This window comes from Trachypithecus francoisi, unplaced genomic scaffold, assembly GCF_009764315.1.
Source record: "Trachypithecus francoisi isolate TF-2019V2 unplaced genomic scaffold, Tfra_2.0 Lachesis_group10, whole genome shotgun sequence".
NCBI lineage: Eukaryota > Metazoa > Chordata > Mammalia > Primates > Cercopithecidae > Trachypithecus > Trachypithecus francoisi.
The window spans coordinates 90,002,449-90,029,617 of NW_022681455.1; the positions used below are offsets into that span (position 1 = coordinate 90,002,449).

At 50.4% G+C, this 27,169-nt stretch overlaps 1 protein-coding gene across 1 annotated transcript in view; it reads right to left on the reverse strand.

Moving 5' to 3' along the window:
- Positions 1-27,169, reverse strand: part of ZNF423 (zinc finger protein 423) — a 368,561-nt gene that overhangs the window by 245,010 nt on the left and 96,382 nt on the right. The window lies entirely within an intron of this gene.

Here is a 27,169-nt window from a genome sequence, read left to right on the forward strand (position 1 = left end):
AATAAATAGTCTGTCTAACCCCTCACCTGTGACCTGGTACAGGCCTAGACAGTGAGAATCACTCTTGGAATAATCAGACTGATTTCTTTAAAATAAAACAGCTACTATGCTTAGCACTGTGCAGACAGTGGCTAATCTATTGGGAAAAGTGAATTAGTGATCATAATGATGCCTTGCAATTGCGTTGTGTTCAGTGCTTCTTCGAAGCCACCATTATATATGCACAGCTCCATTTCACAGCCTTGCATATCCTAAACTCAAAGAAGGCTCAAAGGATCATGTGATCCAACCCCCTGCAGAGAGGGACAGCTTTGTTATTTCTGTCTCACAGGTAAGCTACCTGGCATCCAGCCAGAAGAAGCAACAGCCCAAGCACCCTACAGAGGCTCAGTTCAACTTCATGACTCCTGGTCTAGTTCACTTCCCTGCACAACTGTGGGAAATGCAGCACAGCCCCAATCCTACAGATTAATAAGACACATCAGGAACTTGTAAATCAAAGTGCAAAAGCGCGTGGTAAATAAAACACACAGAATATATCAGTAATCCTAACAAATGTCAATGGATAAAATTTGTCTATTAAAATACAGAGACCTTCGGATTGGAAAATAAAGGTGTGTGTTGTCTCTTCCCACAGCCTGTCCTGGAAAACAGATCTACCCATCTGGAAAGTAGCTGCACTGATTTAAATCAAAGAAAGAGATCCTATTATGCATAAAGGTGTTTTTGAAAGCATATATGCATATACAAAAGTGCATGCATGTGCACTTGTATGTACATGTGTGTACATGCAACATTACAGTTACAGGAAAAGGCTCAGTACACAACCTGTAAACCCCTGAGTGCTGCGCGCCAAAGCAAGAAACAGAGACACAAAGCAAAGAATGCACTCAATTCAAGGTGGAAACCACAGTCCTATGAATATTTCAATGTAGAAACAGATAATGTTATAAGGGCTCTATTTCTCCCGTCTGCACAGAACATGCCCTTCCAAGCACCCGACATCAACAACCTGGGAACACAAATCGGCTCATCAGAGAGCCAGCTGCTTCCTTCCAAGGCGGGGAACGTTGCACGACACGGAGCCTGAACTGCACGGAGGCAGTAAAAATCAATGTTTCCATTTGTGGCCCATCAAAACATCTCTCTTCTTACCAATTAAGGGATGTACAGTTTTTAGGTTCTTTTATTATCAGAACGCGCCAACTCCTGGCAATACAGAAATCCCATTAAAAGCCAGGCAGCATATTTATCTCAGGGAATCTGATCTGCCGCTGTGGTGAGGGCAAGAAATAGAAAGCAAAGAAATGAGAAATATCATTTGGAGTCTTCGATATTATAAGTCATCACACAACCATGGTTACACAGTCAAGTGCCTGTCTCCGAAATTCCTCGTTTACAGTCTTTCCTTAATAAAAAAAATGTTCTGTAGAAGGGGAAAATAAAAGACCCATAATTCTGGCTTTATCTGCTACACCGACTCTCCAGATAATAAGTTACAATCAGCACCACACTTGTGCTACTTTACTTAACACACAATTTAATAGACATATTTAAATTATCCCCTCGTTATTTTTTTTGCCGTATTTACTTGGCAGCACTTTCTATAATAGCTCTTCTAATCCACAACTGGAACCACAAACATCACAATGCATTTGATCTCTTTAAATCTGGTACATCCTGTTGACTCGGGAGTAGATAAATCAGAATGTCAACTCTCAGGTTTTTATAAGGCAAAAACCCATAAAGTCATCCAAGAGTATAAATCTGTTTTAAGCAACTGTCACCTCCCCTACAGCCGGCTACTAATGGGAAGGGAGGGTGGCTGTGCAGAAAGGGATGGAGACAGAGGTGAGCTCAGGCCACACAAAAGCGCGGACCTCATCCTCTGGGCTCCCAAGGGGTCAAGAGGTCAGCCAGCCTGACCCTCCGGAAGGTGACACACGAGAGGGAAGACTCAGAGGCCTGAAGAAGTTTTGGGGAGTGGGACTTCCCTGAAGACCCAAGGGCCCCTCTGCTGATTCAGCAGAATCAGGCGCTGGAGAACAGGAAGGTCTCCACCCCAGGTAGGGTTTGCCTCTCAGCATTTTCATGCCGAGGAGTTTCTGAACTTCACCGTAAGACAAAATAATAAATGGTGTTATTTTTTCATTTGCAGGTGAGAAAACTGAGCTTCTGCAAGGCCACCCAAAGCCATGCCAGGATTGAATCTACACGTTCACGTGTTCATTAAGCAGCACATCTTTCCTGAAGTCCCAGGGCCTGTTGGAGCCCCAAGCTCTCCAAGGCCCAGGAGGCGGGAGTTCTGAGAACAGGGAGCTCCAAGGACATCAGTCCTACCTGGAGACTCTCTGGGGTTCCTCTTTTCCAGGCCCACCTGATCGGTTGCTCAGTAAGTCCTGGGGATGGAATGGTTGGACCTTCCCTACTCCTTCAACCCAGCCCTGCCTGTGCTGCTCTGTCCAGCGCCAGAGGCCCCCCAACTGGTCCCTGTCCTGAGGCTGGACATCACCTGTGCAAACTCAGAGAAGGCAGGGCCCAGAAGTCCAGCACCTGGACCTGCCTTGTGAGTCCCATCACAAGCGCTGGCTCATTTCCAAGATCTGGGCTAGAACTGTAGCCCACTGGTTCCTCCAATCACCCCAGAGCCCAGTGAAGCAACTTCAGCAGGCCGAGGAGAAGATCAATGGCTCAATGCTTTTCTGCAGAGGCCTCTGGGGCTGGGGAGGGATTCCCGAAAACAGCCGGCTGGCTCCTTTCCCTCTGGCTCCTCCCCTATCCTCCTGGGGGCTGTCTGCAGCTGCATGAAGACAGCCCACTCAGGGAAGACCCAAGCCAAACGGATTTCAAATCAGGGACCTCTCCCTCAGGGCCATGTGCATGGGACAGAAACCGAACTGGTGCTGTGAATGCCGACCTGTCCATCCAGCTGACAAGATTCCCTACCTCCCAGAACTCATGCTTTCCACGATGGACAACTGTTTTCTGACATGCACACCTGCATCCTTTTGCCCAGGTATCCCCCAAGAACAGTGAGCATTGATTAAGCACTTAATGCTTAATCAAGTGCAAGCACCTTACGAATTGATGCCATCATATCCCCATTTCACAGGTGAGGAAAGCAGAGCTCTGGGAAGTGACAGAGCTTAAGTGAGGCCACAGAGAAGTGCTGGGGCCGAGTTTCAAGCCCACTGCATGTGACTCTCTTAATCACTCTACAACATGGTTTCCTCACAGCAAGACACAATGAACACCTGAGCCAGGCACTGGGGGTTTGTAAAACCCCTCAAAGTCCCATATAGGGTCCTGGTCACAGTCCCTAAGGTTCAGCAATGGCTCTGCTGACCTCTCTCACTTATCTCCCATTTCCATAGCCTTGAAGGTCATATTTCAACCCCATAAACTGCCAAGTTTCTTTGGTCCAGGGCTTCCCACTCCTGATCTCAGGCAGGAAGATTTCCGTTAAGTCTTCACACAGCTCCCAAAAATCTCCACCAGCCTGGGCACCTATGGAACTCGGGGCCCCACTACTCTTTCCCCAGGGCTCTCTTCCCTTTGCAGTCAGAGCTCTCAGCATCATGTGCACTTATGATTTTGTGGGCTAATTTGTCTACTCTCTCTCCCTGTGGCAGGCTGCGTTTTCTACAGACTTGCACAGCAATATCTCCCACCCCACCTGCCCTTCTGCAGGGAGACCTTGACTCCCCCATCATAAGAAGGGACCGAATTCTCCTCCACAATCCCCCTCAGGGCTGGCCAGCCTCAGCGGCTCATTGACCAACAGGATGCAACAGAAATGCTGTTCTAGACTTCTGAGGCTAGGTCAGAAGGAGGCTTGCAGCTTCCCCCTGCATCTCCTGGGACACTCCCCCTTGGAGCCCAGCAGCCATACTATACAAAGCCCGAACCACATAGAGAGAGAGCACATGGGGGCTCCAGTCAACAGCTCCCAGCTTCCTGCACCGACTTCAGCCATGGCAGCACCCCATCTTGGATATCCCACTACAAGGAGCTTTTGGATGACAGCAGCTCCAAACCCCATGTGACTGTAACCATACGAGAAACACCCAGTGAGACTGTCAGCTGAACCCAGTTAGCTCACAGTACTGTGAGAAGCAGTAATAAATTATTGCTTCAGGCATTATGTTTTGGGATGGTTTGTTACGTAGCAATGGATAGCTGACTTTCTCCCCTGGCACCAGACTATAAGCTCCATGAGGGCAGGAGTTTGTCTAATTTAGCTCAGTGCCACCTCCCCCAACCTTGGCATATAGATGGACATATAGTAGGGGCTCAATAAATGTTGAATGAATGGGTGAGTGGATGAATTGATTGGTTTCAAAAGAGCAGGCCTCTGAATCCCCACACAGGTGGAGCCAGAAGGAGGGGAAGTGGTCACAGTGCAGTTTATTGTCTGATGATAAGTATTAGATTGAACCATATAAAGGTGCCATCTTTTTAGGTAAAAAAAGTTGAATATTGGCAATCTCTAATGGCTCAACTTCACATATGATGAGGTTGCCCTGTCCTGACTGCTTCTTCCTGCAGCGAGGAGGAAGAGGGTACACCCACACCAGGAAACCCCACTATACCACACCCACCCAAACCCAGCTTCCCTGAACCCAAGATATGGACTTGGGGGATTTTCTTGAGCCAAGAGAGGCAATAACAAAACCTTTCACCTCAATCACGTTTCATTGGAAAGCAGTGAATTTTCAGGCCGGTTACAATGGCTTACACCTGTAATCCTAGCACTTTAGGGGGCTGAGACAGGAGAATCTATTGAGTTTGAGACCAGCCGAGGCAACACAGTGAGACCCCATCTTGACAAAAATTTTAAAAATTAGCCAGGCATGGTGGTGTATGCCTGTGGTCCTAGCTACTTGAGAGTCTGAAGCAGGAGGATTGATTCAGCCCAGGAGTTGGAGGCTGCAGTGAGCTGTGTTCGCATCACTGCACTCCAGCCTGGATAACAGAGCAAAAGTCTCAAAAATAAAGTAAAAGTAGTGAATTTTCCCACCCAACTGAGCTACTGCCCTTAAGAAAGGGCTTGCATTCAAGATGATGACGTTGAGAGGAGACAGCAGACCCTGCAGAAATGCTGTGTAGCAAGACAGCTGGCCCCGTGCCCTCTGGAGGGAAGGAGTAGCAGAGGCCTCGCCAGGGACAGAGCGAGGTGGTACAGCCTCCCCTACACCCCAAGGGGATTCTGAGCACTGTGTGAGCATCTCCTGATACCATTTTACATTCACACTGCTCCATTTCGATGGGCACAGAAACTATGTGGTAGGTACAACGGATATCCCCACTCTGCAAGTAGGTGCAATGGACTCGCCTACTTTGTCAATGAGGAAAAAAACAAGGCTCAGCAGCCCATGCAAAGCATGTGCCAGGAAGGGCAGAGCAGGATTTGTACCCAGTGTACCCAGGTCTTCTGACTCTAGATCCTCTTTTTTTTTTTTTTTCCGAGAGAGAGTTTCGCTCTGTCACCCAGGCTGGAGTGCAACAGCGCAATCTCGGCTCACTGCACTTTCCGCCTCCCAGGTTCAAGAGATGCTCCTGCCTCAGCCTCCAGAGTAGCTGGGATTACAGGCATGCGCCACCATGCCTGGCTAATTTTTCTATTTTTAGTAGAGATGGGGTTTTGCCATGTTGGCCAGGCTGGTCTCAAACTTCTGACCACAGGTGATCCACCCACCTTGGCCTCCCAAAGTGCTGGGATTACAGGTGTGAGCCACCATGCCCAGCTGATCCTGACTCTTAACCACTATATGGAAAGGCAGAAAGGGAATGCCTGCAAAATCACAGGGCAGGGGACAGCCGGCTGGGTCCACTGCCAGGAAAAGGGGAACAGGGAGAGGCCCCAGCAGAACAGACTGCCCACAGGCTGCCAGGTCTGAGAACAGGACATTTCCTACCTTCTCAGCAGGGCTTCGCGAGCTCATGAATCAGGGCCACCAGAGCCCCACCCTCAGAAGGGCCAGCTAGGAGAGGATCAGTCAATGAGTGTCCCTTCCCTCTAGGCCCCTGGCCAACACGCGAATCAGAAAGAAACTCACCTAGAAGGATGCCTCTTCCTCGCCCTGGTGTTCCGGGAGTCAGCTAGCCAGCAGGTAGCCCTAGGCACACTGAGAACCTCCCGGCGACCATCAGAGGTCCCACCTCTGGGGCCGTGTGGCTGAGTATCCAAAAGATGGAGGCAGGGGGCCAAGAGCTGCCTCCATGCACCCGAGACAGAGAGAACCAGGGCAGAGTTTGAGAGACGTAAGACAGACCTGGGTCAACAATCACACACACTCGCCCATTCTTTCCTTCATTCATTCCACAAATATTTACGAAGTGCCTACTGTGTGCCAGGCGTAACACATGCACACTTGCTACAACATACAGGGTGCTCCCCAACCCTATTTATCTTGGCCCACACAAAGGCCGGCAGAGAAAAGATGCTTAATAAATATGGGGTGGGCGAATGAGTGATTAGATGAATAAATGAATGCCCAAGAGAATATGCTAATTAGTAAGGGCCAGCATCCAGGGCTGGGGCTGGTCGGAGACCCAGGTTCCAGTCTTAGCTCCAGTATCCCTCAGCCCCCAACTATGAGTGACCTTGGCCAAGGCAAGTCCCCTACCTGAGCCTCTGATTCCTCATAGGCCCAAAGGGAGCCTGAATCTCATGAATGCCATCCTCTCCAACCTCACAGCGGGAAGACGGGCCTCACCTGAATGCATGGCCACTATGAGACAGGCACGCAGCTCAGCTCCATGTCAGGGGTTATAGGAGCCTTGTGGGATTTCGAGGGGATAGGGGATGACAGGGCAGGGATGGGTGGGAGGAGGAAGGGTGCAGGGGAGAGGGGAGAGCAGTGGAGTGTAGAGAGTGAGAGAGCCAGGAACACTACCAGGTGAGAGTGAGAGGGCAGCAGGGTCAGCAGGGCCAGCAGGGCCAGCAAGCCCTGGGAAGGCCTCCCCACCTCTCACTTCTTCTCCCAATCAGATTTGGATGGGAGACCATACCATCCACCCCTGCAGAAAGCAGAACCACCAGGCGCCACATTCTAGGCACATCCAGGGGTTACCAGAGAACCCAACTGTACAGAAGCCATCGGGACACTGGAGTAGAGGAGTGCAGTGGGGCTGATGGAACCAAGTTGTTGAAATAAAGACAGTCATTACATAATGACACACACAAGCAGCAGATGGCTGGATGCATGTTCCAGGGACTGTCAGGGATGACAGAGAAAAAAAACAGAAAAGAATCACAGGCTCTGAAGCCAGCCTGTCTGGGTTCAAATCCACACTCCACCATTTAGCAGCTGGGGACCATGAACAAGTCACTTGCCCTCTCTGGGACTCATTTAATTAAGTCACATAATTTTAATAAGGTGATATATACAAAGCCGGATGCTTGGCTCACAGTACAGCTTGAGACAATGGTAGCTGGTGAGCACTGTCTTCTTGCTGCGTTATGATTCAAATCAACATGTGCAGCATCGTGGTGCAGACAAGAGCTGGAGGCATCAAACCCGGAGGGGTCTGGCAGGAGGCCTCACATGCTACTGAGGATGCAGGAGGACGAGGAACGTCAGGGCACAGGCCCTTTTGCAAGGCACAAAAATGTCCATGCATACCAAAAGAAAAAAATCCACTCCACCAGGAAAGGAAAGTCCTGGGCCCAAGTGTGAATCCTCCCCTTCCCAGACTGTACAACCCTGAGTAAGGTGCAAGCCACCTCCTCCGTGAAGGAGTGTGATCAGCTTACAATCCACAAGCCTCCTGTTCCTGTGCCCGCCCACTGTTCCTGTGGCCGCCCTCTGTAGGTGGCTGAGGGAAAAACGGTTTAGGAAGATAGCTACCATTTCCAAAGTCTTTACCCTGGAGCAATATGTTTGTTGTTATTGTTGTTGTTGTTATTGTTTTTGGAGACAGGATCTTGGTCTATCACCCTGGGTGGAGTGCGGCGATGCGATCTCGGCTCACTGCAGCCTCGAACTCCTGGGCTCAAGCAATCCTCCCACCTCAGCCTCCCGAGCAGCCAGGACCCAGGTGTACCATCAGACCCAGGTAATTTTCTTCTCCCCAAGATGGAGTCTTGCTGTGTCACCCAGGCTGGAGTGCAGTGGCACAATCTCGGCTCACTGCAACCTCTGTCTCCCGGGTTCAAGTGATTCTCTCGCCTCAGCCTCCCAAGTAGCTGGGATTACAGGCACCTGCCAATGCGCCCGGCTAATTTTTAAAATTTTTGTAGAGACGGGGTTTTGCTATGTTGTCTAGGCTGGTCTCAAACTCCCAGCCTCAAGTAATCCTACCTCAGCCTCCCAAAGTGCTGGGATTACAGAAGCTGGCCACTGTACCCCATGACATTTCTTTTTCATAAAAAAATATATCCTCTACCCTAATAGCCTGCATGTTTCCTAAAAACATGTTCCCAAGGGCAAGATGCCTTTTCCGAACCTGGGCGCCAGGTCAAAGCCCTGGCTTAGCCTCTACTCAGTGCTCGTTTAGGCCCTGCTTGCAGAAGAGAACCCTCTCCTCCGTGAACACTCTCTCAAGCAGGCCCCGGCAGGGGCGTGGCCAGGGTGGGCAAGGAGCCCACCAACCTCAGTCCCGCACTCAGTTTGTACATCCACTGCTGGCCCCAAATTCTGCAAGGCAGCCATTATTTATCTTCAGGTTTAAAATATTTGCAGTGCAGGCAGCGGGGTAACATTTAACACTCAGCCTAAGGGGTCCCCTTGGCAGCAGAGCTCTAGGCAAATATTTTAACACATAATTTGCTGTCCAAGTTCGGCTTCTTAAATAAGGAAGCAACTTCCCCACGGCTGTCTGGGAAGCCCCGGTGTCCCTTTCAGTGCCCATGGCTCTGGTGGAATGTCAAGCCAAGGTCCATCAGAGACACTGAACCTGACCTCGGCTGCATCACACAAACCTCACTGGGCTGCTCCATCCTGGCCATGAGGGACTGGATACAGGACAACTCTCTACAGAGGCCCATGGAAAGGACTAGAAACTTACAAAGAAAGTATCTTCAGTTGTCAGGAAATCTAGAACCTAAAGGATGAGCAGTGTGATGGCAATCGCCTCCTTCAGGCCAGACCTTCCAATTCATTTGTATCCTTCACCCAGTGACCCCCAGCCCCCGTCAGGGAGACGTTACCACAAGACCTATTTTACAGAGGGCAAAACTGAGACTCCGATGGCTGAGACAGCCCCCTCAGTCACTCGGATAACGAATGGAGAGAAGCCCTCAACCCCAGTTCCCCCACCACCACCACACAAATTACAGAAATGAGTGTACAAGCGAACGAGGTATGGAGGGAGCACACAGAGGCCCACCAGGGAAGGGGCTCAACTCCTGTAGATGGTCATCAGTGCAAACACACCTGCTGCTTTTTTTTTTTTTTTTTAAGAAGAAAATCCATGGCTCACACCTGTAATCCCAGCACTTTGGAGGGCCAAGGTGAGCGAATCATTTGAGGTCATGAGTTAGAGACCAGCATGGCCAACATGGTGAAACCCTGTCTCTACGAAAAATAAAAATAAAAAAAAATTAGCCAGGCATGGTGGCACACGCCTACAATCCCAGCTACTCAGGGGGCTAAGGCAGGAGAATCACTTGAACCAGGGAGGCAGAGGTTGCAGTGAGCCAAGATTGAGCCACTGCACTCCAACCTGGGCAACAGAGTAAGACTCTGTCTCAAAAAAAAAAAAAAGAAAAGAAGGAGAAGGAGGAGGAGAAGGAGGAGAAGAAGGAGAATGAGTCAAGGAGAAGAAGAAGGAGGAGGAGGAGGAGGAGGAGAAGGAGTTAAGGAGAAGAAAGAGAAGGAGGAGGAGGAGGAAATCCACCGTTTCCATAAAATTTCTGGATGATTTCTAAATGTTGACTTCAAGTTTTAAGAAACACAGTATGGGCTAAACAATACACCTTGGAGGGCTGGTCCAGCCTGGGGGCTTCCCAATGAGGGTCTCCGCCATGGGGTGTGTCCAGCAAGAGCCCCTCAGAGCTCCCAGAGCACAGGGTCATCTGTTCATTCCTCACCAGAAAGAGCAGTCAGCTGAGCAGTGATGGAAGTGTCTCTTTAGAGATTAGGAACTGAGTTCAAGTCCATTTTTGTGCAAGACCTTGTTTGCTTGTACTTCTGAGCCTCAGTTTCCTCACCTAGAAAATGAGGATGGTCCTCACGCTGTGGATGCTCCCTATGGGGTCACCTTCCAGGTGACCTCACTCCAGGTCTCTGCCCTCCAGGCCCTGGTCAGCAGTGAGCTCCCTAAACACTGGAATCATATCAGACACAAACCCTCCACATCTTCAATCGGTCAACAAACATTTACTGAGCACCTACTATGTGCCAGCCTCTGTTCTAGATGCAAACACGTGAAAGAACCATGCACAGCTCCATGACCAGGAGAGGCTGACATTTGGTCACAAGCACCTTGATTTTTATGGGTGTTCCATAAATATAGGAATGAATTACTCTACCCTCCCTGCAGGGCAACACAATCCAGGAAAGTAAAGAGAGATGGCAGCTTCCCCGACCTCACAGACACTTGCACTCAGCTTTCAACTACAGTGGGTCAGGAATGAGTGGAAAGAAAAGAAGGCAGATGAGAGGGAGGCAAGAGGGGAAGAGGGAAGCAGGGGGGAGAAAAATAAACCACAAACACCCCTGCAAGAAAAAAACAAATCTATTTTTCCAGCAAGTAGTTAACAGTGTCATTCCTCCAAGCCTTACAATCTTAATAAAGCTGATCTCGCCGCGTGCAGTAATGAAGAACGGTCAGACAAAGCCACCCTAGAACCATGAAAATTGTGCACTGTTACCTCCTCGTGACCTCCTGAGGCAGTGACCATTCTGCCCTCGCCTTGCTGTCATGTTTTGTCTCTGGGAAAGGGGAGATGGGGGAGCAGGGCCGGCGGTGGGCAGGGGAGGGAGGATGGTCAGGCAGCATGGGTAGCTCGACAAATCCAGCTAATCTGTGGCCAGTGTCAGTGCCTGACACTCCTAATTGCTCTCAGTCCTGGAGCAGAATTCAAGGCTAGGATCCTGGAGCGCAAATCACCCTCCTTGTGGCTGCAGAAGAAGGATCCCAGTTAGGGGAAGAAAAGCGGGGAGAGGAGGAATCTGTACCCCTAAAAACGGAACCAGTGGCCAGGCTAATGGAGTCTGGTTCAGAGCCAAGGATAAACAGAGGCGGTGTGAGTGGAGAGCCCAGAGCCCAGGAGTCACGCATGATTCCTGTGCATTCCGTGCAAGGTGTGCCCTCTCTGGGCCTCAGCTGCCCCATCCGTAAATTAAGGCATGGACCACAGAGAAGCAATTTTAAAAACCATGCACCTTAGCAGCTCAACACTGTGCCAGGGGCAGGCCTGAGGGCAGAATTCTAAGACAACACCTCCACACCCAGGGAGCCCCGCTGCCGCCTTCCTTCCATGCCAGGGTCCCGCAGCAGCGCTTTGCAGAAAGAGCCTCACTGTCAAAGCAGAATGTGTGCAAAAGTTCACCCAGCCAACTCCTCCTCACCGTCCAGGTCTCAGCTCAGTGAATCTGCACCCCTACAGGGTCAGGCCTCCCCTCTGAGCTCTGAGAGCTCACTGGGCACCTCTCCTTCCCCACTTATCATAGCAGTCCTCATGACTTTATTTGCTGGATGTGAGAAGGTCTCCTGGGCATGCAAGCTCCAGGCAGGCAAGTCCGCATCAGTTTTGTTCACTCTGCTTCCCCCTTCCCCACCCCTCAGCACCCAGCATAGAGCCTGGTACACAGCAGGTGATTAATAAGGATGTGTTGAAGAAGCCGTCTGGAAGTGCCCTTCCCACTCAGACATTTAAAGATCCAGCCACAGGTCTGTATTTCCAGGGAGGGATGGAACAACAGGAAGGAAGCTAGAAGCAGGCCCCTGGCCCTGCCTGCTGCCCCGGGACACGGGCGGGGGCTCAAGGAACTCCCCAGACCCGGCTCTAGGGCCTCTATTGTAACCCAAAAGCCAGCAGCTCCTTTCCCACCAATGATCCTCCTACCAACAAGCCTCCAGGTGGGCCTAGAGGGCCAGGGGAGCCCCCTCTCCCTACAGCCACAGTGCAGAGGCTCCGCAAAAAGCCTTTAAAAATTAACCAGTTGCCAGGCATGGAGACAGCCTGGCGTGCAGCCACGTTCCAGGGAATATGGGAGTGGCACCTGGAGAAAAGGGAGCTGGCCTCGTAGAGTGGCTTTCCCGTGCCGTCCCACCCCAGGAGAAGCACACTCAGATTCTAAGGAGCCACTTCCAGCAAAACCCCATCTAGGCACCCACTTCCCGGAAGAGGGCAGCAGCCTCAGCCAACCTCCAAGGACCCATGCAAGCAGCGGGCTCCTCCAGGAGACCCCAGGGGTCTCCCCACCACTTAACTTCATCCACTTGCTCAGGTCTGCCGGCTCTCTGCTGACTTCCCATCAGTCCCCAAGAGGGTGTTTGGGGCCCCACAAGTGGGCTGTAAGACATTCCCGGATGTCTCCAGAAACCTGGATTCTGGAAGCAGGGCACAGAACAAAGCCAATGGCCTGGGCAGCATGACACGTCTGCCACAGAGGTCCGAGAAGCCTCAGCATACACGTGGCCAGGCGAGGTGTCCCCAGGCCGAGCACACACGTGGCCAGGCGGGGTGTCCCCAGGCAGAGCACACACGTGGCCAGGCGGGGTGTCCCCAGGCCCAGCACACACGAGGCCAGGCAGGGTGTACCCACGCTCAGCACACATGTGACCAGCTGGGGTGTCCCCAGCTCGGGGTTGGGGTTTTGATGGGGACTGCACTCAGACCCCCCAGCCAATGACAGTAGGGCCTGTTTGGTAGCCTAAGACCCCTGGATTCACATTCCTAGGCAAAGAGATGCAGGGGGGATTAGCCACAGGCCAAAGGTCAAGTGAACCGCACCAAGGAAACTTCCAGACCCACCCCAGGGGCCTGGCTGCCTCTGCCTGATGACCAATATCAGTGTGATCTATATGCACACGCACACCCCACACCCCACTCACCACCCCCAGGCTCCTCCTCAAACCGTCACTTAACTCGGATTTCAAACTGCTGGCGATGTTCTTTAGTCAACATGAAGCAGAAACCTTTTATTAAATGCTGCTAATTTTTTATTGATCACACTGTGAATCATTTCATTTTCCATTACCGCAAATGTCTCCTATCAGAGCTCCACGATCAGGCTTCTTTCTTCATTCTCGAGTAACTTGTCACTTTTAATCAGTTTTCAGTTTCAGTCTGGCTCAAAAATTAGAAAGCGGGCTCTTTGTATCATTATTGCTTTTGTTTAAAAAAAAAGTTTCCATGCAGGAAAGGTTATTATACTCAGAATAAATATACATGAATCAAATTCAAATGTAATTCCTCCCTGGCTCTAACCAATTTTAGCATTAGCTTTTATAATTTTTTTAGGTTTATTTTCACGGAAAGACTGTTCGTAATTATTGCTCGTGCTCTCCCAAAACACTTATGTTACTAAAGTGAGAAATGTCTTCTAACACAAAGACAGATCTCTGGGAAGTAATTACAGAAATGCATTCAGGGGCAATAATTCTATATTAGCTGTCAGCAGCAGACATCCTCTGAAAGGCACTTGTTATGAAGGAATTATTTGTGCTACTATTGAAGGCATAGCAGGCAAGCCCAAACTGAAAGACTGCATCCGATCAGAAACATGGGCTCCCTCATCAAGGGTCAAATTAAGTTTAAATCATTACCTTGAAGCCCAGCAAACTCGTACCTGACTGTCTATTGTGAAGACGTTTTTGAGGCGCACTCGAGCGCGACGTGGTCTTCCCGTTCGCAGCGTGGTGCAATTACCCTTAGTCTCAAAAGGATTCTGCCAGGAGCTTGTCACAATAGGGAGAGAGGAGGTGGCAGGGTGTCTATTAAATGCTAACTCGTGTCACCAAACAGAATTTTCAAGAATTATAAATTGCCGAGATGCCTTGCCGCTGACCCCCTCGCGTTAAGAAGAGCCCAGAATATTACTGGGAAAGTGCAAGAATTTGCATCAAAGGCAGGAAAGGACTCTCTATGGGGAGCCCACAGAGACGGAGTTGAGGGGACTGGGACCCAATGAAACATCTCCTCACCCCACAGAAATTCCAACTGGGATCTGCGCCGCAACACCAGCTTCCTCGGGGCTGAGAAAGACCCTAAAATGAGGACAGGTGGGGGGGATTGAGGAGGTGTGTAATTTCATCTGAGTTTTGTCCCTAACTCTTGATATGACCTCAGGCCAGTCACTTCCTCTCCCTGAGCCTCAGTTTCCCCATCTGTAACAACATCCTACATCAACTCTGTCTGGGGGGCATTCTGTGAGTGAAATGCAATGTTGGCCCCTGCTGTTCCAGGCTCTGTTTTCCCACCTATAAAAGGGCAGGATTAATTTCCACCACCGTTAAAGGAATCACCTGGCCACTGGGTACAGGAAGAAAGCATGGGATAAAGAGCAGAGCATCTTCCTGGGCTTAGCGGGTCTCACAGATATCTCAGGGGATCTGCTTGGACTCATCAAGCCTCAGTTTCCCCACCTCAAAAGAGGACAAGCTAAAGGTCATGGCCTGGGGTTGCCCTTATCAATCAGAGTGAAGCATGAACCCAGGCTTCTTTTATCTGCTCACCTACTGCTATTTCCAAGAAGACAGGGTACTTTCTCTTTTTTTGAGACGGAGTCTTGCTCTGTCACCCTGGCTGGAGAGCAGTGGCACAATCTCAGCTCACTGCAACCACTGCCTCCTGGGTTCAAGAGATTCTCCTGCCTCAGCCTCCTGAGTAGCTGGGACTATAGGCACCCACCACCACACCCAGCTAGTTTTTGCATTTTTAGTAGAAATGGGGTTTCACCATGCTGGCCAGGTAGGTCTCAAACTCCTGACCTCAGGTGAACCACCCATTTCGGCCTCCCACAGTGCTGCGATTACAGGCGTGAACCACCATGCCCGGCCAAGACTGGGTGCTTTCTAAGACAGCTCAGGGCAAGAAGCAAAAGAACTACTTCCTCCTAATAGCTGAGGCCCATCCACCCGGAGCAGCGCCCTACGGTGCCCAGCAGTGCTCAGCAGTTGTGGCACCCCTAGACGTAGCATCCTGACCTTCCCCCTGACCTCCAAGCTCAGCTCATGACCCAAGTGGGGACACTAAGACACAATCCAGAGGCATGCTAGAACCACTGGGAAAGAAAGTACTTAAAGTGGGGAGAGCAGAGCGGGCAGACAGAGATCGGGGAAAAGAGTTTGAGCCATGCCCTTCGACTCAGTCACTGCCCACAGAGGCTTATATCCTAGAAAACTCCTGTTTGTGGAAGTCCGCCGTGAGAGTATCTGCTGCAGAATGATTTGTACTAGCCAAAAAAAAAAAAAAAAAAAAATTAGCATCTACATCTCCATGAACAGCAGATGGACAGATAGACTGTGGTACATTTACAGAGTGGACACCATGCAGCAATTAAAATTAATGAAACGGCTACATGTATCAACACAGATTAATCTTCCAAACATATTGTTGAGAGAGGAAAAAAAGCAAGTTGCTATAGATAAACTATATGGATGGTAAAATATGGTATCTATATTGTTTTAAAACATGTGTATCAATAGTATTTAAATATCATTTTCATATATTTCCAGAAACAAGACATACAGGGAAATGATGAATTGATATCATTTATAATTAAATATCACATATATATATATATCTCCAGAAGCAAGGCATACAGGGAAATGATGAATGCCAAGCCCTAACGGGGCAGAAAGTGGAAGGCACTTCAGTGCTCAGCTGGGTGAATGACTCCTTAAGCTGAAAGGTACATCCTGGATGGTCGTTATTCTCTTTTGTTTATCTGAGATATTTCATTAAAAAAAAAAAAAACATTGCTGAGCCACTAAAAATTTTTAGATGATAAAAGTTTTTAAAAGAACAGTGAGTAAGTTGGAGAACCACATGGGAATCACAGAACTTTAGATAGAGAAGGCACTGAAGAAGGGAGCCAATCCAATCCAGCGCTTTCTCAGAATCTGTGATGCAAGAGATTGTCCCTAGGGCACAAGGCAAGTTAGTGGCAGGACCAGGGCTAGTGCCCAGCCCTGTGCTCCTTCCCTCCCTCCAGTGTGGAGGAGCCTAGCCCTGGTTAGGGGGTGAGCTTGAAAATTTTGTACTGAGGTGCACCGTGGCTTTTGCTTGTAGTCCCAGCTACTTGGGAGGCTGAGGCAGGAAGATCACTTTAGCCCAGGAATCTAAGGCCAGCCTGGGCAATAAGTGAGACCTTGTCTCTATAAATAAATAAACAAATAGGACCTAAGTATATTGTTCTCTCAGAGCAGGAACTTCTATCTGTTCACTATGGAATCCAAAGCACCTAGAACAGTGCCTGGCACATAGCAGGTGCACAATAACCCCTTGTTGAATGGATGAATGAAGGTAGACTGAGATGATTAAAGTCATGCACATCATTCCATAAAGCAGACCTTCTTGAACAAGCCCCGTTGCTGGACAACACCAAGTTAGTCATTTTTAAGTAAATGCAGATTTTCCACCTCTGAGTTTAAAAAGAAAATCACTTCTCACCAATTTTCTGACCCTCCTGTGGGTAGGCTGAGATTGTGAGTCATAGCTGAGGCTGGAAAACCACCTTTGGGGAGATGAGAATGGAAAACAGCCTAATTCAAGGAGAAGCCAGGTACTGCCTAAAACGCATCTTGGCCCCCTTCCAGGAGTGCACATCGAACGGAAAAAATTACTCCAACTCTCTCTGTAGGAGAGCATCTGCCGGCTAGCTGACCAAAGTAGCTGGTTGCTAAGAAATCACACCGGGTGACGTCACCTGATCACTTACTACAGGCAAGACATGGCCAGGGTCAGAGTTCAAAACAGTTTCTAGAAATCTTTCCAGCGAAGCCCCTTTTCCATGCAGGGATGGGAGGATGGGAAAGTATCTTGATGGGTACCCACCTGTGAATCCCTGCCCTATGACAGAGGTACTACTACAGATGGGGAAACTGAGGCCCCAAGGGGGGAAGGTCACTATTAGAGGATGGTAGAAGAGGGGTTCCAACCTCTAACAGACCAGTGCTCCTTCTGAGCATGGAGGTGCTTCCTAGGATACCAGGTTCTGAGCCCCTCTGTGTTCACCCCTCTGTGTTCACCCCTCTCATGCAGAAAAAGGTCAACAGAGAAGTCCAGTGCATGGTAAAGACCAGCGTGACCACAGGCTGCAGCTTTTCCACGTGGACAATGCGGTTTCCATGGAGTCCAGGGGCTACGGTCCCATCTCCACCACATTAAGTAAAGAGACGAGGAAGATGGTGAAACAGCACAGAAGAGTAACCTCCTCTCAAGCCGTGGTATCACCCCACGGGGGTATCTAGCAGCACCAAGTCTCACCAAAGACAGAAGCCCCAGAAGTGAGGTCCCCTGGGAGCCCTGGGCTATGCTGGGAACAGGAGTGGGTGCAGGAAGGGCCCAGCCCCCCCACCACAAGAAATGCCCACGCCAGGGAATCTGTCCACACTTGCAACAAGCATCCCAGGTCCTGACTTTGACAGGGATGCAGGGCGTGCATTCCGCCAGTCTGTGGTTTCACCCGGCTTTCTCCCCAGAACTGCTTCTGTGTTTCTGAGTATCTTTCTTTCCCAGAAAAAAAAAAAAAAATGAAGCTTTACTGTTATTTCTGATTACAAAGATAACTGCGACTGATGTCAAAAGATACAAGCCATACAGAAAAGTACAAAGAAAAATAGTAAAAATCACCTGAAATCTCAGCACCAGAGCTTGGGGTTGTGACCACTTTGATGAAAGCGATCCCGCACATCCTCTCCTGCATTTATGGACACGCGCAGCAATCACCGAGTGCGAATGGGATCCTGCGCCGCACGCTGATTTGTAACCTTTCTACACTTTGTTCCACTCGCCCCTGGGCCGTGGTCATCTCTTCCAGGGATCGTTTTTAGAGTCTGCCTTTAACGTTTCGTCTGGAGGGAAATCACACGGGTCCACAACTCCTAGTTAAATGTGAACAGGCCCCAGTAGTGAACTGGGGAGGGGTGGGGACGGGGGCGGTTTCTATCTTAGAAAAGATTTCCTTGCTTTGCAAATAGGTTCACCCTGGGAGTCTTTGCATTAAGGAGATTCTCCCTCCCGCGAACGCCTGTGTCACTGGAGGTGCAATTCAGGGGGCCACCTGCATCAGCATTGCTACCATCCACTCTCCCCACATTCCAGTCCATCCATGCAGATGGAAAGGGCCATGTGGTGGAGAGTCCGGGCTGACCTTGATGGGAAGGCTGCTGTCAGCCCATAGCCTTGCCGAACAGCTCATCTCTGGCTGTCACTCACACCTGTGCAGGCGAGTGCACGCTCACCGATCATGCTCCTGCTAGGGGTGAGTCACATGGGGGCTGCTTCCTTGCACCCAGTGATCTGGGGGAAAGTTTAGGAAATTCCTACTCTGGGAATTCTCAGCTAGTGGCTTCCCTCCTCTTTCTCCTCCACCAATACCCCTTCCTAGGCACAAAATTGTGAGGCTTCCTGGGTTTTGTCACTAACATTTAAATATAGGGCTCCAAGTCATCACCCTCCAGGGGCCAAGTCAGGGGTTTCCAAGAAGTCCCTGCATTCTGCTGTCCTGGGGGAGCCCAGGTGGGGGAAGTGGGCTGGGTGTTTCTGGGAAGCGGACTCCTCTGGGAGGTACCTTCCTCTCTTTCTGCCAGCTGCCAGCACTGAGTCACAGAAGACGTGTCAGCCAGACACAGGGAGGAGGGCCGGGGCCCCCAGGGCCAGCCGGACGCTCCTCTCCAGAAGGGAGGCGCAGGGGCATTTAAGGCCATCTGTGCGCTCACAAAACACTCACGGAGACCCTGCAACGTGCCAGGGACTGTCCCAGAGCAAAACCGGGAATGAGGTGGACAGATCCTCTCGGGGAGTTTACCCTCTAGTTGGGAAAAAGACAGAAGATGCATAAATAGAGAAATAAAATCATTGCTGTGAGTGATCAGCACATCCAAGGAAATAAAAAAGGTGACGTGACGGGGCTGGAAGAGGCCAGCTCCAGCCAGAGTGGTGAGGGAGGGAGAGCCTCACTGAGGAGGCAGCGTGAGCCAAGCTGCAGGGGACCAGACGGTGATGGTGACAGTGATGGGGAGCAGCGAGCACAAAGGAACCTGAGGCATGGAGCATCATGCACTCCAAGAACCAAGCGGAGGCCAGTGTGTCTACAACATAGAGCAGAGAGACACAGGCCCAATGGCGACAAAAGGCCCGAGGAGGGCCCAGGACACGCCATCAAATCCTGAAATCAGAAGGTGCTGGGAGAGCCCCTCAAGCGTCCCAGAGTCAGTGCATTCAAGGCACATGTGGGAACTCCAGACAGAAGATAGACTGCGGGTGCTCATGTCACATACAAGACTGTTTGATGGTCTCCGTACTTTAAAATCATTTAACTTGGTCAAATCTTTTATTTTTGCTGTTGTTGTATGAGGCAGGGTCTCACTCCGCTACCCAGGCTGGAGTGCAGTGGTGCTATCACAGCTCACTGCAGCCTACAACTCCTGGGTTCAAGTGATCCTCCCACCTCAGCCTTCCAAGCACCACCACACCTGGCTAGTGCTTTAAAAAATCTGTTGTAGAGATGAAGTCTTACTATGTTGCCCAAGCTGGTCTCCAACTCCTGGCTACAAGCAATCCTCCCACCTCATAATCCTAGCACTTTGGGAGGCAGAGGTGGGAGCCCACATAAGCCACCGTGCCCAGCCTAAATTGGTCAAATCTTATTGGGAAACTTTTTTTTTTTTTTTTGAGATGGAGTCTCGCTCTGTCGCCCAGGCTGGAGTGCAGTGGCACGATCTTGGCTCACTGCAACCTCCGCCTCCTGGGTTCAAGTAATTCTCCTGCCTCAGCCTCCTGAGTAGCTGGGATTATAGGCGCCCGCCACCACGCCCAGCTAATTTTTGCATTTTTAGTACAGACGGGGTTTCACCATGTTGGTCAAGCTGGTCTCAAACCCCTGACCTCGTGATCCACCCACCTCGGCCTCCCAAAGTGCTGGGATTACAGGCGTGAGCCACCGTGCCCGGCCGTGGGAAACATTTCTAACATGAGAGTTCTGAGTTAGCAAGTGTACCCAGCTCCATGCAAAGTGCCTTGGCGTGGGCACTGGCTGCAAGGTCAGACCTGGGTTTGAATCCCATTGTGACCTCAGCCAGAACTAGTCTTCTGATTTATTAAAGAGTAAATAATCTTCAAACCCATGCTGGGCTTCTGAGTGTCGGGAGAGAAAGTAGCAGCACCACCCACGCATGGGCTCTGCTTCCCAAAATAATGATGGGGTCAGTCCTGCCAGTTGAGCAACTATGACAGAGAGTGGGGCTTGGGGCTGTCTGCCCCAGAGGTGCACTGGAGCCACAGTCTGTTTTTCTTCCTTCCAAGGCTAAGGTTCAGTGGTTCAGAACTCGAAGTCCCATCCAGGCAGGACAGTGAAGAGGCCCCCACAGTCCAGAGAGGGCAAGGTCTTGGCCAAAACCCCACAGCAAGGAGGGAGCAAATGCAGAGCAGCAGCTCATCTCAGGACCCCTAGTGCCCACCCCAGGCTCTCCTGGCCCTTATCAAGGTGCTCACCCCCAAATCCAGCTCCTGCAGAAGAAAGCAAAATTGTGTGGTCACATTTCCCCCTGCCTGATATTCACTAACTCAAGAATCCAAGAATGTGGGCCACTGTGCCCGTGATGTGGCCCAGGAAGGCATTGCAAACAGATGGCCTGGTGCCTCGCCTGGCTTCTATGGCCCCCAGGCAAGAACTGCACACCGGAATTGGGAGAGGGGGTGCACACCAGTGGCCCTCCCCCACCCCATGTGGCTTAGGCCTGGGGTCTTCAGCAGCCCTTCCTGATGGAGCCCCAGCCCCAGAAGCCCTTGCATAACAACTGCCTGGGCATTCACAGCACCAGCCATTTGACACAGTAGGGATCTGGGGGAGCCAGGCTGGTCGCCTTTCTGACTATAGCAACATCACCAGAGAACTCTGGCCCTGGATATCTCTCCAAGCCTCCTGTCCTTTTCAAAGGGAGCCCAGGGAGGCCAGGGAGACTGTCTAGGGACCACAGGAGGGTGGCCCATAGAGCAAGCAGGCTTGCTCCAGGAGGTCACAGAGCACAGAACAGACCCCATGGGCCAACCAGGAGGAGAAAAAAACCTGCACAGGTTCATCGGGCAACTGAAGGCGTGGGCTTGATCTTCTACTGGCTGGAGATGCATCCCCGTGTGACCCTAGATTAACTACTTAACCTCTCTGAACCTCTGTTTCTTCATCTGTAAAATGGGAGGTTGTTGTGGAGCTCATTCAAGGTAACAGAGAGGGTGGCATGAGCCATACATGTCCTCACCCACTCAACAATTCAGGACTGCGGGGCCGTTGTGTGCCAGGTGACATCCTGGACTGGGGACACAGCAGTCAACCACACAGACAAAATCCACTAGGCAGCAAGGAATATAACCATCAGAAAATCGGCCAGGCACAGTGGCTCATGCCTGTAATCCCAGCACTTTGGGAGGCTGAGGCGGGTGGATCACTTGACGGCAGGAGTTCGACACCAGCCTGGTCAACATGGTGAAGCCCCGTCTCTACTAAAAATACAAAAATTAGCCAGGCGTGGTGGCACGCGCCTGGAGTCCCAGCTACTTGGGAGACTGAGGCAGGAGAATCGCTTGAACCTGGGAGGCAGAGGGTGCAGTGAGCTAAGATCATGCCACTGCCCTCCATCCTGGACGATAGGGCAAGACTCTGTCTCAAAGCAAAATAATAATAATCAGAAAATCTCAGGGGGTGATAAATGCAAGGCAAGTACTGAAACAAAGGTGATAGGAGGCTAGGCACAGTGGCTCACACCTGTAATCCTAGTACTTTGGGAAGCTGAAGTAGGAGGATTGCTTGAGCCCAGGAGTTCAAGATCAGCCTGGGCAACACAGCAAGACCCTGTCTACAGAAAAATAAATAAATAAATTAGCCAGGCGTGGTGATGTGCACCTGTAGTCCCAACTACTTGGGAGGCTAAAGCAGGAGGACTACTTGATCCCAGGAGTTAGAGACTGCAGTGAGGAGCTTTGACTGCACCACTGCACTCCAGCCTGGGCAACAGAGTAAGACCCTATCTCAAAAATAAATAAATAAAAGGTGTTAGGATAGGAACTGTTGAAAAGCAAAGAGGCAACTTGAGGCTCTGGCTATCAAAAAAGGCCTCTTTTGATAGCCAGCCGCCTCAGCCTCCCAAAGTGCTGGGATTACAGGCATGAGCCACTGTGCCTGGCCGATTTTCTGATGGTTATATTCCTTGCTGCCTAGTGGATTTTGTCTGTGTGGTTGACTGCTGTGTCCCCAGCCCAGGATGTCGCCTGGCACACAACGGCCCCGCAGTCCTGAATTGTTGAGTGGGAAAGGACATTTGAGCAAACACTTGAATGGCACAAAGCAGCCAGGCATTTGGCCGGGCACGGTGGCTCACGCCTATAATCCCAGCACTTTGGGAGGCTGAGGCGGGTGGATCACCTGAGGTCAGGAGTTGGAGACCAGCCTGGCCAACATGAGGAAACCCTGTCTCTATTGAAAATACAAAAATTAGCTGGGCATGGTGGCAGGTGCCTGTAATCCCAGGTACTCCAGAGGCTGAGGCAGGAGAATCACTTGAACCCGGGAGGTGAAGGCTGCAGGGAGCTGAGATTGCACCACTGCACTCCAGCCTGGGCAACAACAGCAAGACACCATCTAAAAAAAAAAAAGCCAGACATTAAAAAGTGGAGGAAGAATAGTCTGTTTATGCAAAGGCCCCAACCCAAGGCCAAGTCAGGTGGGGTTTTATAAAGAAACGGGGAGAAGTGTGGCTTTAGTAACTCCTCATTGTTGAGCAAGGCAGTGGCATTGCCCCCACCTAACCTGCCCTCTCTCTACCCACTTTTAGTTTTCAAAGCACTCATCATCACATTTATCAGTTGCCTCCTGCATGCAATCTGGTGTGAGCTCCAAGAGGGCACGAAACCTCCATCCAGGGTCATTGATGAATCCCCAGTGCCTAGCACAGTGCCTGGCCCAGAAGAGATTATCAATAATGTTTGTTTAATTAAGTAATTATTGGCACTCAGTAAGTACTCAGTAAATGTGATCATCAGGGCTGCCAATAGGGATCAAGCTGCTTTAGAACGAGATGAGACTCCCACTCCTGGAGGCATTCAAGCAGGACCTAGAAGAATACATGCTAGGGAGGGACCCTCAACCCCAGAAGAGGCTTCCAGGTCCTCTTCTACTCTGAAGGCTGTCAGGTCTGCCCTATGCCCAGTGCAAGGGATGGAGGGGCAGCTCGGGCTGCAGCTGCGGGACAGACAGGGATGGACAGTGTCTAGCAGCCGGAACACATGTGCACCAAGCCGGAGAAGCCGCCTGAATTTCTCAATCACTAGAGATGTATTTGCACCTCAAAGTGCGGCCTCCTACATTGCTTAATGAGGAAAGCAATCATTATGGGGGGTTTGCGGGCCTGGGGTCGAAAGGAAAGAAAAAACTTTTTTTGCCAACATTGTGTACAGAGTGCCAGGCAGAATGGACTTAAATCCTCCCTCAAAGGGCCCCCTGGGCAGGGCACTTCCTGCAGACAATTGGAACTTGGCCTGTAGGGTTCGACTTCCTTTGTGTTAACTAATTTCTGACTCGGGGTTTTCAGCTATTTATTTCTAGAACAATACACTCACTGCAACAGTCCACTGGTGCGGCTATCTTCCGCGGTGGCAGCAGCACGCTCTCCACTGCTTCCCTCCTCAGCAGGAGGGGAGGAAAGTGTGAAAAGCCATCGAAAAGAGGTGGCTGGAAGCGGTCAAGCCCTGTCCCCCCACAAGTGCAAGTCTCATTTTCAGCTCTCTGGAGCCAGAATGCAAGAGAGGAACCCCGGAGGGGTCTCAGAGCCCCCAGGATTTCTGGGCAAGTAAATGACAATGCAGGGGGGAAAGAGGGCACAGCCCCCAGAAGAAAACCTTCTTCCCTAGGTCATTAACCGAGCCCACCAGAATCCTCCCGCCTCCTCGCCTGCTTTCCCTGTTTCTGTAATCTTTTTCTAATCTGCTTGCCGCTTCCTGCTTCCTTCAAACCACCTTAATTGGGAACTCTTTAGTTCACAAGGAAAGTTCCTTTCTGCTCTCTGAGGACACCTATCGAGGGTGAGCCAGGCTCTTCATCATAATTCTTACCAGACATGGCTAATAATGACCCTCTTTCGCTAATGAAAAAAACACACACATGCACACATTGTGGCTGCGGTAATTAAGCCTGTGACGAGTTGAGTTGGAGGGAAATTAGATTTATTTACACGCTGTTCTGTTGCTGATGAAGCACAAGCTATCGGGAAGCTTTCTCATTAACCCTCGTTTACAGGGTGTGTGCTCTTTTGTGCCTCTACAAACCCTCTGTAAATTGTAGTTGGTTAAAAAATAATAATAATTAGCCATTTTCAGAGTGGAGTTTTCTCCTATAACTCTGTTAATCCTTGAGTTACACTGTCCAGATGCTGATGGTAATAAAATGCCCAAAGGATTTCAGGTCTGAGTTGCAGCCACATCAACGCATCAGCCAACAAGTGTTGCCAGAATGCCTGCCTCCAGGAAGGCCGTGTGCTAGGGACTCAGTGGATCAAAAGTGGAGTCAGACATGGCCCTGCCTCGGAGGAGATCATGAAATCTTCCCACTGGAAAGGAACTGGGTGAGTGGCTGACTGAGGTAGAAAGAATGATGCAGGGGCCAGACTGAAAGCTAGGCTGAGTCCAAGGTCCAGGTAGAAGAAATAGGGAGCCATTGAAGGTTTGTGAGTGAGGGGAGGGGAGGCAAATGCAGTGTTTAAGCAAAATTAGGTGAGAGCCCACAGAGATGACTGGAAGGTTTCAAAGTCAAGGGTTTTCAAAACAGACTTGCTGTCCGTTGTTGGTCACGTCCTTTGAGTACAGAAAGAGGCCTAAGAGGCCATGCTATGGCTATAATCACACAGGTCTAGGGCCTGGTATTCAAATTCTGGAGGCAGCCTGCATCAGCCCAGGCCGCCTATCACCAGTTACGACAGCCCCTGAGGTCTAAGGGGCTGTAAGTGCGTGGGCCACCACTATCTTAATGACAGCTCTGTCTTTGGAGGGACTGTCATTTTGTTAAACACACATACAGACACTAAAATGCTTCCCAATTTCAGAAACGTAAGGCAATGACACAATATACATCTTAGAATGAAAACAGAACGATCATCAAGCACTTGGAAAACAGCCTTTTGGAAGGCCAGTCCCCGCCACACTGACATGGAATCGGGCCCTCCCCTGAGTTCCAACACTGGCCAAGACAAGGAGCGCCCGGACTGCCATAGGTAACTCCGTGGCACCTTTCAGGGGCATCTTCCCACCAAATGTGCGTCTCGAAAGGTCCCTGCCCGCCCCTTAAGCTTGGACCCAGGGAAGCTTCAAGTTGGAAGGGACCTAAGAGACCACCTCATCCAGCCCAGCTCTCACCTGCATGGAAAGGAGGAGGTGGCAACCATCACCACCTCCCAGGGCACACGGGCAAGAAGGCAGGGGTCGCGGGTGGGCTGAGAATGGGGAGAAACACCCATGAAGAGTTCAGACCCTTATAAGCATCCCTGAGGACAAGTCCATTGTGAGATGGGGGTGGGGAAGCCAGCATGCGCGGGGGGCAGACATGAACAGGCCTCAGAACCCGTGTCCACATGGCTGCATAATTCCTTGTTTTCTTCTAGAGTGTGTGGCACTTTTAAAAGTCAAAGTCCTGCCAAAAGACAGAAACCCCACCTAACTATAGTGAGAAGTCCCATTTTGTGTCACCAACACACAATAGACAACTGGCCCTGTGCTCAAGTGTTTTGTTTTTCTTATAAATTACTTGTCACGATGCACAATGACAGTTATTTCTTTTCCATTACACTATGCAATGTTGGGACTGAATCCAACACTTCTGTGTCCTCCACACCAAAGACAAAAAAACAGACTTTTAATCAACGCTTATTTATAAACGAGGCCAAGAATTTCCGTTCTCATTTTTCTGTGTTTCCATGTACTATTGGAGATTCCATAGGTTCATGATGCTCTCCCCCACTGAGCTTAAAACTGGCTACACTGACATCTCCTATAGTCTGAACTTCTAGCAAAGGGAGCCTTCAGTAATGAGTCATATAACCACTATCATGTTTCCACGTAGAGAAGATTTAGGTGAATAAGGAGACGAGCCCCTCGCTCCTACCAACAGCAAGGCTTGATCAGCCACCTGCTTGAAGTTAAGTTTCTAGGACATGAGGAGCACCTGCATGGTGAGGACTACAGAATGCTGTTGACCCAGCATTTGAAAATCACCATGGCCCTCTCCCATAGAACTCACCTGTCGGTTACTTCTAAAATTCAACACATCTCCACAGGCTACTGTGGACACTTAAACCAAGCCAGACACGTGACCACCTGCCTCCAAATCCCCCTTGGGTGGGGTGAGGAGCCTGGCTCAGCAGGAAATATGCCTCTGTCATCAATCCCGGTGAAGAATGGCCTCAAAGACACCCCACGTGCCCTGGACAGCCCCAACAGCAAACTCAGGTTTCCCTGCCATGGCAGGTAAAAGATTAATTTCCCCAGTGTACTGAAGTGGAAAGAAAGGGAAAGAAAGAATGACGCACAGTGCCTTCTCTCTTCTCCCTGCATGTTAATCCCTCCCCCAGACCCTCCCTCGGCTCCTCCCCTCCACACTGTTAGTCCCCCTGGCCGTGGTCACCCTGGTTCAGGACTCTGGTACCTCCTCCCCAGGTGACTGTAAAACATCCCTGGCATCTCCAGCCTCTCATCAAACTCCGAGTGGACACCTGCTAAGTGGTAGGCACTTCCTGCCTCACCTTCACCTGCCAAAGGTAGAAAATGGTTTAACCAGGAGCCTAATTGCCAGAAGCTTCCAGATCAGGAATTGTTATAAAGGATTTTTTTTTTTTTTCTATGAGACAGGGTCTCGCTTTGTCACCAAGGCTGAATGAAGTGCAGTGCCTCAATCTCAGCTCACTACAACCTCTGCCTCCTGGGTTCATGTGATTCTCCTGCCTCAGCCTCCCGAGTAGCTGGGATTACAGGCGCCCACCACCATGCCTGGCTAATTTTTGTGTTTTTAGT